General features: G+C 35.6%; 1 protein-coding gene across 2 annotated transcripts in view; it reads left to right on the top strand.

The window, feature by feature from the left end:
- The window catches only part of ERBB4 (erb-b2 receptor tyrosine kinase 4), a 1244626-nt gene that overhangs the window by 165921 nt on the left and 1063393 nt on the right, over positions 1–15312 (top strand). The window lies entirely within an intron of this gene.

Raw genomic sequence — 15312 nt, 5'->3', positions numbered from 1 at the left:
ACGCTCCTCTTTCACTCTCATCAAGAAGCTCTTTAGTTCCTCTTCACTTTCTGCCACTGAAGTGGTATCATCTACATATCTGAGGTTGTTGATATTTCTACCAGCAATCTTGATTCCATGCAAGATACTAAGGATAAGCAAATGAACAATACAAACATCACTGCTGTAAAGTAGTAGGGAGATAATCGGAGAAACACAGTCTGAAGACAATAACTCCGGTGTGGGCACATAATCACTCAGTCCTATCTGACTCTTTGCAACCCCACCAGGCTCCTTTGTCCTTGGAATTTTCCAGGCAAAAATACTGAAGCAGATTGCCATTACCTACTCCAGGGGATCTTCTCGACTCAGGGGGATCAAACGTGTGTCTCCTGAATCTCCTGCATTGTCAGGCAGATTCTTTTTCACTGAACCACCTGGGAAACAATGACTCCTATAGTCGAATATATAGTTAGTATTGTAGGAACAAACTAATAAAACATTTGATGAAAGGTGATCACTTCTAAAAGAACAAGGAGTGTAGTTATATATGTAATGACAAGGGAAGTCAGAGTAAATGGTAGAAGACAAAGTATGGTTGGAGCCTACATACATTCATTTCATCTTCAGAAATTTTCCTTCAGGGGAAAATGATTAAACTTATTAATAAAATTTCAGATAGGAAAGTATATCTGATTTTATGAAAGAGAATGCTCTTGGTACTATGGGGAATGAGCAGAAGGCTTTCTGATTGCTATATAGGGAAAGAGGAATGAGTTCAAGGTTTATGTGGCAGGATTATCTGACAGGGCATGGTTACACACAGTGTCGGTACTAAGAAAATGGGTAGATAATTATGCCATATCCCACCTCAAACCTGGAGATAGAAGGGAATTAAGATTCTAGGATGTGCTTGACAAGTTAGTAGTTGATGTGCCAATGAGACATCAAGGAGAACCAGAATACAAATATTGGGTTGGCCAAAATCTTCGTTTGGGTTTTTCCATAACATATTTCCCATAAAACCCAAATGAACATTTTGGCCAACCCAATATATAAGGGCACCTGAATTCTAAGAAAGAGATAGGAACCAAATATAGAAGTTAGGAAATAAGTATTTACGTAAAAGGGGAATCCATGGGAATTGATGAAAACATTGAAGTATAAGATACCAAGTGAGAAGAGACGGAACAAAGAACCCTGAGGATCTGGGTGGGAGGAAGATAAATGGAGAAAGTCACCTATCTTAACATTTCAGCAAATACAGAAAATAAAGGCATTAATTAAACAGTATTTTTTTTGTGAAAAGAAATATAGATAACCTACAGATTTTTTTTTTAATGTATAGTAAACAATTATATAAGATTGTCAAATCTTGAATATGGGATAATTTAAAAATCAAAGTTTTCAGTATATAAATTTTGTTTGGAAATTTCATGATTTTAATTGTATTTTCCTTGAATGTAGTTTGCTGAGATTTTCCCCTAGAACTTATTATACTAATATTGTGAACTATTGGGGAAAAAAAAAATACAACTACCCTTTCTCTCATGACAGAGTGATTTACAACTTTTCTATGAATAGGAACTAGACAGATTAAACTACCAACTAGAAATAATAGCAAAAATTCCAGTCTTTGAAGTTTTTCCTAGGTATAATAACAGAAAGTAGGCTTTTTTATTTTATATCAAGAAGAGAGTTACCTAATTTGTACAGATAATTGTGATCATACAGGGACTTGTTTTAATGTTTGGATTGAGTGTTAACTCTTATAGACAAAAAATTAGGATTTCCCTAGTTTATTTGGAAAGGAAAACTTGGTTTGTCTATGAGTGAGAAATGCATTTAGCATATTCACCCACCTGTATTCTCCTGTGTGTCCTTTGATCAAAACACTGTGGACTATACATTTGAATTCTTCTACCAAACTCCCCACTCTAATTAGAATTGATTTTAAATATAGAATTAAGCCTAAGAGGTGTGATGTATTTATTCAATATGCTGAAGTATATTTTACAAAAAAGCTTTTAAACTGCCATTTTACGTGGTTTTTAAAATTTAATTTGTCAGCCCTAGATCAATCACAGCTGAATTATTTCACCTAAGTTGTTTATTTGCATTAAAGTGTAATCTTCCAGTTATTCTACAAAACTGCTGAATTTTTCTGTCATAAACATGAAGATTGCAGCTACATAAACCATTCTCTCTCTTTTAAATATAATAAAAACAACATATTATGGAACATCAAGTTTACTATATATTTTTTTTCTTTCTCCACAAACATTGTATTTAAGAACAAAAATTCTATTATTTCTTTGCATTTACAACATTTTCTTGACCTGAAATTCACTCCAGAAACTTAACTGCCAGGTGTTTTCTTAGGAAAATCCATATTGATTTCCATTACTTTTAGAAAACTGGTACTAGGTAGAAATGAAGAGTGAAAATGAATGCTGTGATTATGTCATTATGCCAGCAGGAATTACTGCCATTTTTATTTTTAAGTACATTTAATTTGTTGTTACATACATACTGCTGTATTGAAATAGTTATAAAATTAAAATATACCTATTAAATGGCTTTGAAGTGATAGAAGAAAAATCAAATGAACCTCTGGATCTGACCTTCCCATCAGTTTCTCTGCTAATGTAACACCATAGTCATTTCAAGATTCTTGTCTCTTTGGAAGCAGAATAGTAGAGACAATATTATAGCTTTTTACTTCCCAGTCCTAGACCATTAGGACCCCATTCCCTTATACAGTTTCCCTCAGCCGTAAGAAGGAGTGAGGAAAATGACTGAGATTCACTGAAAAGAGTGCTCTAGGTAAGTTGCTGAAATGATCCCAGCAGTTACAGGCCAGTCCACTTGTCTTAAGTCACTTCCAAAAATCTGGACAAGAATTTTGATGAGGTGTTATCAATTCAGTTCAGTTCAGTCACTCAGTCGTGTCCTACTCTTTGCGACCCCATGGACTGCAGCACGCCAGGCCTCCCTGTCCATCACCAGCTCCCAGAATTTACTCAAACTTATGTCCTTTGAGTTGATGATGCCATCCAACCATCTCATCCTCTGTTGTTCCCTTCTCCTCCCACCTTCAATCTTTTCCAGCATCAGGGTATTTTCCAATGAGTCAGTTCTTTACATCAAGTGGCCAAAGTATTGGAATTTCAGCTTCAGCATCAGTCCTTCCAATGAATATTCAGGACTGATCTCCTTTAGAATGGACCGGTTGGATCTCCTTGCAGTCCAAGGGACTCTCAAGAGTCTTCTCCAACAACACAGTTCAAAAGCATCAATTCTTCAGTGCTCAGCTTTCTTTATAGTCCAACTCTCACATCTGTACATGACTACTAGAAAAACCATAGCTTTAACTAGATGGACCTTGACACTGTTAACTCAATCTGTCTGCAAATCAGTCTCATAAACTTCCGCAGATAGGGTCACAATTGCTATTTCTTACTTTTATGATGTTTCTCTTGAGGGAAGAAAAAGCAACTTCCATATTCATTAAGAATTACTAGCCACTGAAGTTGGCAGATAGTTCCTGTCATAAATTTGGGGACACCTTTATTCTAAAATACAATTTAAGGATACTGGTATAATGAATAGTAGTCAAGATTAGGAAATATTTAAGAAAACTTGCACATAAAAATGAAAAGCAATTTGTTGAACCAGTTATCCATTCAGCAATGATAATAGACAAAGTAACTGTGATCAGAGCTCTGTTAGGACATTGAATATATGTAACTATGGTTCTTAACATCAACCTGTGGTTAGTTTGAAAGCCATAATGTGTACTTAAGTGATTGTAGTAAAAGTAGAAAGAATTGTCTTAGATAACATGGATACTAAACAGGTGTTTTGTACTAGTTACTTCCACCTGGAATGAACTTCGCATTTACTATAAAACTCCAGTCTCAATGCTGGCATAAAGCTTCCTTCAGTTTTTCTTCCCAACACTCTTCTTTCTTTTCTTGAATCTCTGAAAGGTAGCAGAATTAACACCTAGAAGTTCTGTATATTTTGTCTCCAGAGTTGAATTGTATCCACCATAATTCCCAGTAAAGTGGTGACCATATGATAATTGTTGAAAAAAGATTTGATAGTCAATAGAATGTACTGAAAAACTAAGTTTATATATTTTACAAATTATGGAAGAGTTCTACAACCATTTTTCTCCTTTTTTCCTTCCTGCCTTCTTCCTTTCTTCCTTGCACACAGAAACTTTGAATTACTAGAAGACCATTTGCCAGGAATATGGAGAAGAAAATAATGTATTATTTATATTCTTAGAGTTACTATCTATGCTTTAATAGTTATGAGCCTTTCATCACAACATAGTTGTAGTGGTCAAACCAGTTAATGTTTAATTGGTAAGACAAAAAAAAATGCTAAATTTAAACTCAAGGTGATTGATTTGGTATCATTTGAAGACATGCTGCAATTACTTGCAAGTTAAGTAACCCTCTTATATTGAGAGAGGAAACATGGAAAATCAATGTCTTTCTCACATCACACATATATATGTGATAGTTTTACTTTGCTTATGGTTTACCAAGCAACACAGTACAGTTAACCACACAGGATTTTCTGGCAATTCATACAATGAGAAGGATAGCGTTGACATTACGTTTTGTGCACTTCTCCAAGGAAGAGTGAAAATAACTCCCCAGAAGTGGTTCCTTAATTATTTAAGGCACAACTACTTTTGAACTAAACTCTTTTGGCCTTTATCTAACCTTCTGAACTAACTCACCTTTTTTTTTTAATAGAACTCTGACTTGATATTTTCATTATGTTTAGGGTAATTTGAGTTACTTTTCCTGTGAAAGATAGATAATGTTTTAAGCTTGTCAGTATTTCAAACAGCAAATAAATTCACAATAATTAGTCTGAACTTTTAATTTGGTAAAGAAGTGCATTTAACAGCTTTTCAGCTGGAATGCTACTGAGATTGCTTTTAAGTTGTGAAAAAGCAATCATTTTAAGCAAAACAATGACTGCAAAAAGGACACCTTCTATCTCATGCCCATAGTCTGCTTAGGAAATTCATATTGATTGAATTCTGACCCGTCAATCAATATACGATTTTTAAAAATTTTTAATTGGAGGATAATTGCTTTACAATGTTGTGTTGGTTTCTTCCATACAACAAACATGAATCAGCTGTAAGTATACATACACCGCCTCCTTCTTGAATCTCCTTCCCACCCCTTTAGGTTGTCACAGAGCACCAGGCTGAACTTCCAGTGTTATACAGCAACTTCCCCACTATCTGTTTTACATATGATAATGTGTATATTTCAGTACTAATTTCTCAATTCAGTCTCACTCTCTTCTTCCCCTACTATGTCCAAAGTCTGTTCTCTATGTCCCGGTCTCTATTCCTGCCCTGCAAATGGGTTCATCAGTATTCGTTAATATATGCTATATCCTGCCCTGCAAATAGGTTCATCAAAATGCGTTAGTATATAATATTTGTTTTTCTCTTTCTGATTTACTTTACTCTGTAGTGTAAGGAATCCACGTGCAATACAGGAGACCCCGATTCGATTCTTGGGTTGGGAAGATCTGCAGGAGAAGGGATAGGCTACCCACTCCAGCATTCTTGGGCTTCCCTTGTGGCTCAGCTGATAAAGAATCTTCCTGCAATGCAGGAGACCTGGATTCGATTCCTGCTTGGGAAGATCCCTGGAGAAGGGAAAGGCTACCCACTCCAGTGTTCTTGGGCTTCCCTTGTGGCTCAGCTGATAAAGAATATTCCTGCAATGCAGGAGACCTGGATTCGATTCCTGGTTGAGAAGATCCCTGGAGAAGGGAAAGGCTACCCACTCCAGTATTCTGGCCTAGAGAATTCCATGGACTGTATAGTCCCTGGGGTTGCAAAGAGTCGGACACCACTGAGCGACTTTCACTTGCACCTTCACTTTACTCTGTACAACAGGTTCTAGGTTCATCCACCTCACTATGGGAAGTGGACCTTTTCTTAACTTTGATAGTATTATATATGTAGGATTTAAATAAATAAAAAGAAAGTATATTTAATTTGATCTCTAGTGGAACTAAGTGTCATCAATTGCTGCTACTGCTACTGCTAAGTCACTTCAGTCATGTCTGACTCTGTGCGACCCCACAGACGGCAGCCCACCAGGCTCCGCCGTCCCTAGGATTCTCCAGGCAAGAATACTGGAGTGGGTTGCCATTTCCTTCTCCAGTGCATGAAAAGGAAAAGTGAAAGTGAATTGCTATAATATTCCAAAGGTAATTTTGACAATTATTAAAAATAAAAGGATGCCATATAACAATTATAAAGGGTAAAGATTTCCAAAGTGCCTGAAATTCCTGAAAGGAAAATTATTTAATAGTTTAATATATTTAAATAAAATATATTTAGTATAAATACAATGTATTTAATAAGAATAATATATAAGTATAGTTTAAATGCATACTTTCAAAGTAGGTTTTTGTTGAGTATACTATCTTAAAATAAGTGAGTTACATTCCTGATGTTCATTTCTTAAAACAACACATCTATGATGAATCTGTTCCTACCACATAACATATGCGTACGTTTGTGTATGTCATATTTCCATAATCATGCAACAGTGCAACAGAAACATGAGATTTGTATTATTTAGATAGCAGCTATAAAGAGATTTTCTGTTCTTAGCACTACTACAAAAGTCATTCTTTTGTGTTTTTTGCATCTATAACTGAATCAAGTGCCCAGTAGATATGACTTTGCAGTACATTCATTTTGTGTTTTACCTTAAATATTAAAAAATGCGTATAATGTTTTATCATATAGCTTTCAACTTCTCTCTGTACAGTGTGGAAGCATACATGTGCATGTGCTTACACATCTACATACTCAGTAAAGAGTTATATGAAAGAAAAATGTGATTGGAAAGTTGAATTTTCTGTTTGAAAATATCAGGGATGAAGGATTAATTTAGATTCCTTCTTGTGTCATTTTTATCTTGTTATATCTTGTCCATTTGATGCTTTTTCATTTTCCTTTCTCCCTTTGCCAAAAATAGCTTATTAAAGATAAAGAGCTGTGGAAATGTCCTTCTTGGCAATAACGTTGACACAGAGTTTTTAAAAAGATCTTTCTGGCTCAAGCTAATTCTAAATTATCATTCCTGATCAGATGTTAATAAATGTGATCTATATAAACATTGAGTCTTTTTTTAACATTGTTTCTTTGCATTGATAACTTTTCATCATAGTACATTTAGAATAGTACATTACACTCATTCCTTAATCCTTGGGTGTTTGAATGAAGAAACTGTTTCTGAACTTCACATAGCTGTATTTCTTATAGTTATGTGGTTACTGGCATATTGACAGCTACTTTGTTGTGTGGAAACAGAAAATATTTTTAAAACATGAACAAATGAGCATGGTGGTGGTGATTTAGTTGCTAAGTCGTGTCTGACTCTTGCGACCCAGTGGACTGCAGCCTGCCAGGCTTCTCTGTCCGTGGGACTTCCCAGGCAAGAATACTGGAGTGAGCTGTCATTCCCATCTCCAGGGCATCTTCCTGACCCAGGAATCAAACTCATGTCTACTGCCTTAAGGCAGTCTCTTGCATTGCATATGGATTCTTTACCACTGAGCTACTAGGGAAGCCCAAACAAATGAGCACCTGATAACTTAATAATGGCTTTGAAGAAAACTATCCCATGAAACTCACTTATTTTTACTAGTGCTTTATACAATTCTTTCGATAATTAAATGAAATATTTTGCTAGAAAGTATCAACTAAGGATTGAAGGGCTTAACTGTGAATTCACAAAGTTTCTACTGATGCTGAGTGGTAAATGAATGTGGACTTGGATTTTACCTTCTATAAATGTAATGACATTATAAAATATTCAGAATTGTAAAAGAAAAAACAATCAGGGGTTGTAATAATTAATATGTTGTGGTATTTAAGAACATCTAATTTCTTTCTTAAAATGAAATTAAAATCTTTACTTCTAAATACTTTAGTGTCAAAATTATTTTATAAATGGTAATAGATATTATTGCATTTCTGTGCAGAACTTTACAATAGCTAATATACTGGTAGTGCATAGTATATAATATAATGATAATATAATGTTAAGATATAATATAGACCATGTATTAGTGTATAAGTGTGCAGGGCAGCTTTGTAGTATTTTCAGTTAATATCGTCAAACTTTGATGAAGTACTAAACATGGAGCCACAGAGACGAACAAAGAGATAAATAAGACTAAGAAGAAATGTTCAAAGTCGAGAAAATTTGACCAAGGAAATAAGAAGAAATAACTATTTGAATGATAATATTCCAATGGATGAAGACAACTCTGTCAAGATTGATTTCCCAGAGCCATGTGAAACATGAAGAAGTATCTCTTGCAAATAATATATTGCTAAATATCTTAATGTTTTCTGATAGTACCTCCATCTTTGAATTAAGATTCACAGTAATTTTAATGCTCAATGTAGATCTTTTTCCTTATTTATTTGAACAAGGAAGATTGATTTTCCTGAAACTTTTGAAGTTCTGTGTTTTGATAGTATTACAGTATCCTATTCAATATTTTTAATTGCCAGAGACACTTAAGTGCTTCCTAAACTTTAGTCATTCTGGTACCACCTTTATAATTTTGGATTGTCACACAAGGCTTTTATATTTTATTAATATATATAAATAAAATACATTTTATATATATAAATAAAATTTTCATTCTCTTGAAGACATATGCAGTAGTAATAGTAATTCCATCATTTCATGGCAAATAGATGGGGAAACAATGGAAATGGTGAGAGACTTTATTTTTTGGGCTCCAAAATCACTACAGATGGTGACTGCAGCCATGAAATTAAGACGCTTGCTCCTTGGAAAAAACACTATGACCCACCTAGACAGCATATTAAAAAGCAGAAAATAAAATAAATAAAAAGCAGAGACATTATTTTACCAACAAAAGTCCATCTAGTCAAAGCAGTGATTTTTCCAGTAGTCACATATGGATGTGAGAATTGAACTATAAAGAAAGCTGAGCACCGAAGAATTGATACTTTTGAACTGTGGTGTTGGAGAAGACCCTTGAGAGTCCCTTGAACTGCAAGGAGATCCAACCAGTCCATCCTAAAGGCAATCAGTCCTGAATATTCATTGGAAGGACTGATGCTGGAGCTGAAACTCCAATACTTTGGCCACCTGATGTGAAGAACTGACTCATTGGAAAAGACCTAGGATTCAGGGAAAGATTGAAGGTGGGAGGAGAAGGGAACAACAGAGAATGAGATGGTTGGATGGCATCACTGACTCGATGGACATTACTTTGAGTAAACTCCTGGAGTTGGTGATGGACAGGGAAGCCTGGTGTGCTGCAGTCTAGAGAGAGTCAGACATGACTGAGTGACTGAGCTGAATTGAATGCTAAAGAATATCATACATTTGATATTCTCATTTCAATTATCTTTCTAATGTGCATAAAAACTATACAAAGCCATTAAAATTTTAAAAAATCATCTGTATGCATTGTGCACTGCTGGTAACAATGGGAAATCCAAATGAGAGCAAAGCCTAAGTCTAGGAAAATGAAATTTAGAGTACAAGTATGTAAGATAACTATTTATATAAGATTAAAATAAAAAATAAAAACAGTTTCCAAGGCACTCATTATCTAACACTTTTAATATCTATTCATAGAGCTCCTGCACACATTAAATAGTATTTTTGCATTATTTCAGTTCAGTTCAGTTCAGTCACTCAGTCGTGTCTGACTCTTTGCGACCCCATGAATCGCAGCACTCCAGGCCTCCCTGTCCATCACCAACTCCCGGAGTTTACCCAAACGCATGTCCATTGAGTCGGTGATGCCATCCAACCAGCTCATCCTCTGTCGTCCCCTTCTCCTCCTGCCCCCAGTTCTTCCCAGCATTAGGGTCTTTTCCAGTGAGTCAACTCTTCGTGTGAGGTGGCCAAAGTATTGGAGTTTCAGTTTCAACATCAGTCCTTCCAATGAACACCCAGGACTGATCTCCTTTAGGATGGACTGGTTGGATCTCCTTGCAGTCCAAGGGACTCTCAAGAGTCTTCTCCAACACCACAGTTCAAAAGCATCAATTCTTCGGCGCTCAGCTTTCTTCACCGTCCAACTCTCACATCCATACATGACCACTGGAAAAAGTATAGCCTTGACTAGACTGACCTTTGTTAGCAAAGCAATGTCTCCGCTTTTAAATATGCTATCTAGGTTGGTCATAACCTTCCTTCCAAGGAGTAAGCGTCTTTTAATTTCATGGCTGCAATCACCATATGCAGTTTTTTTGGAGCCCCCCAAAATAAAGTCTGACACTGTTTCCACTGTTTCCCCATCTATTTCCCGTGAAGTGATGGGACCAGATGCCATGATCTTAGTTTTCTGAATGTGAGCTTTAAGCCAACTTTTTCACTCTCCTCTTTCACTTTCATCAAGAGGCTCTTTAATTCTTCTTCACTTTCTGCCATAAGGGTGGTGTCATCTGCGTATCAGAGGTTATTAATATTTCTCCCAGAAATATGGAATCAGTCAGTTGTTCCATGTCCAGTTCTAACTGTTGCTTGACTGGCATATGGGTTTTTCAGGAGACAGGTAAGGTGGGCTGGTACTCCCATCTCTTTAAGAATTATTGTGATTAGTGTAGTCAATGAAACAGAAATAGATGTTTTTCTGGAATTCCCTTGCTTCCCATTGAATGTTGGCAGTTTGATCTCTGGTTCCTCTGCCTTTTCTAAACTTATACATCTGGAAATTCTCAGTTCATATAATGCTGAAGCCCAGCTTGAAAAATTTTGAGCATAACCTTGCTAGCATGTGAAATGAGCACGATTGTACAGCAGTCTGAACATTCTTTGGCATTGCCCTTCTTTGGGACTGGGTGAAAACTGACCTTTTCCCATCCTGTGACCACTACTGAGTTTTCCAAATTTGCTGACATATGGAATGTGGCACTTTAACAGCATCATCTTTTAGGATTTTAAATAGCTCAGCTGAAATTCTGTTACCTCTGCTAGCTTTGTTCATAGTAATGCTTCCTAAGGCCCACAGTTGTTTATAATAAAACAGCTTAATATTCATTGCCACAATAGCCAATAAATATTATTACTGTAATGCTACATTTGCTAACTTTGGGGGAGATTATTTTCCAAACTGAAAGTGAGTATTTTTGTAAGGTTTTGTCATAAACCCTCTATTCATCTGGTTTGAATATAAGATATGTGATTTATTGAAATAAGTTAATAATTTTTCCATAAAAAGATATCTTACCTCCACTTAGTTTTAAGTAACACATCAATGTGGTTTTCTAACTAGATGTATTAAATAATACTTACCAAATATCTCTTATTCTTGTATTAATTCGGTCTGGGAGAACTTCCCTTTTTCTCATATTTTTCTCTAAAGATCTCAGTAAATGTCTAAATTAACAGTCTTTCATACTTTCCTCTGTGAATTTGGGCACTCTCTGCCATGGTTATGTCACCAAGTCCTCAGTTACTGAAGAAAATTACATTGCCCATATCGTATACAATTTACTTTACTTGTTGGTTTCTAAAAGCTGACTACAGGGATGAATCAATGGGTACCTTCTTGGAAGTCAGCAACAGAATGTTCTTCATCCTTGTCATTTATCTCATTTAACTTCTAATGCACCAATTCTTCCTCTTTACAAATATGTGACTTGTTTTTGTATTCATAATCTTTCAGTTAGTCTGACTTATGAATTAAGACTTTTAAAACCTTGGATAAGATATGGAAAATGATAACTTTGAAAGACTTGAATGGAAAACACACACAGACAACATCATTTACATTTATGCAAGTTCAAACCTGTAAGGGCTTCACCAAGGCATAACAGAAAGTGATGCATCAGTTCAGTTCAGTTCAGTCGGTCAGTCGTGTCCAACTCTTTGTGACCCCATGAATTGCAGCACGCCAGCCTTCTCTGTCCATCACCAACTCCCGGAGTCTACCCAAACCTATGTCCATCGAGTCAGTGATGCCATCCAACCATCTCATCCTCTGTCGTCCCCTTCTCCTCCCACCCCCAATCCTACCCAGCACCAGGGTCTTTTCCAATGAGTCAACCCTTCGCATGAGGTGGCCAAAGTATTGGAGTTTCAGCTTCAACATCAGACCTTCCAATGAACACCCAGGATTGATCTCTTTTAGGATGGATTGATTGGATCTCCTTGCAGTCCCAGGGACTCTCAAGAGTCTTCTCCAACACCACAGTTCAAAAGCATCAATTCTGTGGCGCTCAGCTTTCTTCACCGTCCAACTCTCACATCCATACATGACTACTGGAAAAACCATAGCCTTGACTAGACAGACTTTCGTTGGCAAAGTAACATCTCTGCTTTTAAATATGCTATCTAAGTTGACCATAACCTTCCTTCCAAGGAGTAAGCGTCTTTTAATTTCATGGCTGCAGTCACCATCAGCAGTGATTCTGGAGCCCCAAAAAATAAAGTCTGACACTGTTTCCACTGTTTCCCCATCTATTTCCCATGAAGTGATGGGACCAGATGCCATGATCTTAGTTTTCTGAACGTTGAGCTTTAAGCCAACTTTCTCACTCTCCTCTTTTACCTTCATCAAGAAGCTCTTTAGTTCTTCTTCACTCTCTGCCATAAGGGTGGTGTCATCCGCATATCTGAGGTTATTGATATTTCTCCTGGCAATCTTGATTCCAGCTTGTGTTTCTTCCAGCCCAGAGTTTCTCATCCCTTTATTTTTGGATTTTTTTTTTTTATTTTGTTTTGTTGCACCATGTTGGATGTACCCTTAATCTTTTGTTGTTGATCATTTCTATATTTTGTGTAGAGATTACCACTTATCACTGACTTCCTCCACAGGCAGTTGAGTCTCTGTTAAGATTTTAGAAATGTTTTAGCCAAAGATGTTATGTAATTACAGCATTATCTTTGGGTTTCTGAAAATTAATCTCTAAAATAGTATATCTGCTTCATTTTTGCATAAATATGTGTTTGTAGTAATTGCATATATTTAAATAAGATCATAGTTATTTTATATACTACATCCATTGATTTTATCCACTTTCAATCATTTCATATTAAAAAAAAACAATGTCAGTTCCTCTTATTTTGTAACTTTTTAGCTTTTAAATTTATTTAAACTGCTACAGAGTTATTCTTAGTACTTTTATTCTTGACTACATTGCTTAATTAGCTGTCATAGAAGTTGTAAAAATCCTGGAATCATCATTAAGTAAATTAAATAGCACATAATATTGATTAAAAGCTATTATTATTATTGTAAATTTATTCCCACTTTCATTGACTGCAAAAACATTAAGATGTTTCCTAAGAAAAGTCAATACTATAATTTGATTAATAATTTAACTAAAGACATTATAGAAGTGGATTGTTTTGAATGATGCTCTCATCACACTATAGGATCAAATCAGTTTAACTGAATTCAGATTGGATTCTTTTACATTAACTAATTGTATAATGTTTGACAAGTTCTTTAAACTTGCTACCCTTGTTTCCCGTTCTCTATATGGATAATATTATATCTGTCTCAACTGGGTTCATATTTGGTATTAATAATGCATGTAAGGCTTTCAGTAGGGAGCCCTGGATATACTGACCACTTAATAAATGTTATAATAAATGACCACTTAATAAATGTCATCAATTATCATCATTATCATTTATATCATTTTAATTCTCAAGTGCAAAAAGTATTGTGTCAATAGAATTAACTTTGGGGGTTTCTTCTGCTCCTATTTTTTTTTTTTTGGCTCTGCTGGGTCTTCATTATAGTACCCAGGCTTTCGCTAGTTGCAGCATATGGGCTTAGCTGCCTGGCACCGTGGGGGATCTTAGTTCCCCAACCAGGGATGGAACCCAGGTCCCCTGCATTGGAAGGTGAGTTCTCAACCACTGGACCACCAGGGAAGTCTCTTTTCTGCTACTTTAAATATTAGTTACTGCTTTTTGTTTTTATTTTACTGTTTAGTACAGTGTTAAACTCGCCTTGAGAGATGGTTGGGTGAAAAGTCTATTCTGGTCAAGGGGTGAGTATGTACAACAGCCTGAGGGTTGAAAATAAGATGCAGTGCACTAAGAATTGCAGATAGCTGTGCATAGCTATAGTGATGGTCAGAGATGTAATCAGTCATTTTATTATGTCAGACCTTACAAGCTATGGAAAGAAACTGATCAGTACAACATTCAAGTTCAACATGGAATTCTTTGTTCAGTGTCAATAGAGGTCTTACAACTTGAATCAAATCAGTTGGGCTATAGATTCATATTTTTCTTTATGAAGAATTCAAGCAATTTAATGGAAATCTGCCTATAAATTTAAATTGTGTCCATGAGCCTGCAAGGAGCATAAATAGCTATTGCCAAAAAAGCGAGGACTTAACTATTCTTTATTTCAGGTTTGCCTGTTTTCAACCACTGGATAATAAATATATTGTCCATTACGTAAGGAAAAAGTGAATATGCGATATGGGACTGGTTGATGGAGGACTCGGTTATACTTGGCCTGCTGCCATCTGGGTTTCATGTGTCAGGTTCTCCAGCACTGTAAATGAAAGCCTAGGTCTTCTAGTCTATGCCAGCATTGCATTCTTTAAGATTTAAAGTGAGAAAACTCAATATAATTTAAAATATTTTATATAATATTCCCATCTTATTTTTCAAGTAGATAAACATTCATAATAGAACAACCTTGCTATTAAATTTCAATTTTCCTGTTGTTCACACAAACCATTTTTTTTTTTTTTTGGACTACCTAATGCTTTATCTCTTTAAATAATTTTTTTCTCTTTTACTGAGTGGAGTGAAAAAAATGAGCATCTTAGCTCAAAGTAAGACTTTTCATAGTGGAGAAGTCTCACTTGTATGGCCTGAGCAACCTGAAGTTCCAGCCTAGAATATTTAACTTAGTAATCAACTGAATGTAATTGATGACCTTTTAAATGTTCAGCACAGTATTGAGTACTAGAGGGATACAAAAAGTAAGTAATATTCTTTGTCCTCCTACCACTTGGAATCTAATTAGGGACACTAAATAATAGTGACTCACAGAAATCAGTATAGATCTAATCCCAATTCCTATCATTTGGACTAAACTTTATGAGGGCTCTGAGCCTCAGGTTTATTATTTGTGGAACAGAAAGTATAAAATAAATCCACAGAGGGGTTGAGAAGAAAAAAGAAAGGATATATGTAAATTGCCTAATGGGCCATGTGACAATAGTAACCATTTCAAAAAGGATAGCTATTGAAATTATCTGCAGTGATGATTACAAATGACTGAGTGCTAGTG

This window comes from Giraffa tippelskirchi, chromosome 3, assembly GCF_054371585.1.
Source record: "Giraffa tippelskirchi isolate mGirTip1 chromosome 3, T2T-mGirTip1v1.2.pri, whole genome shotgun sequence".
Lineage (NCBI taxonomy): Eukaryota > Metazoa > Chordata > Mammalia > Artiodactyla > Giraffidae > Giraffa > Giraffa tippelskirchi.
This window is presented reverse-complemented; position numbering and strand designations above follow the sequence as displayed.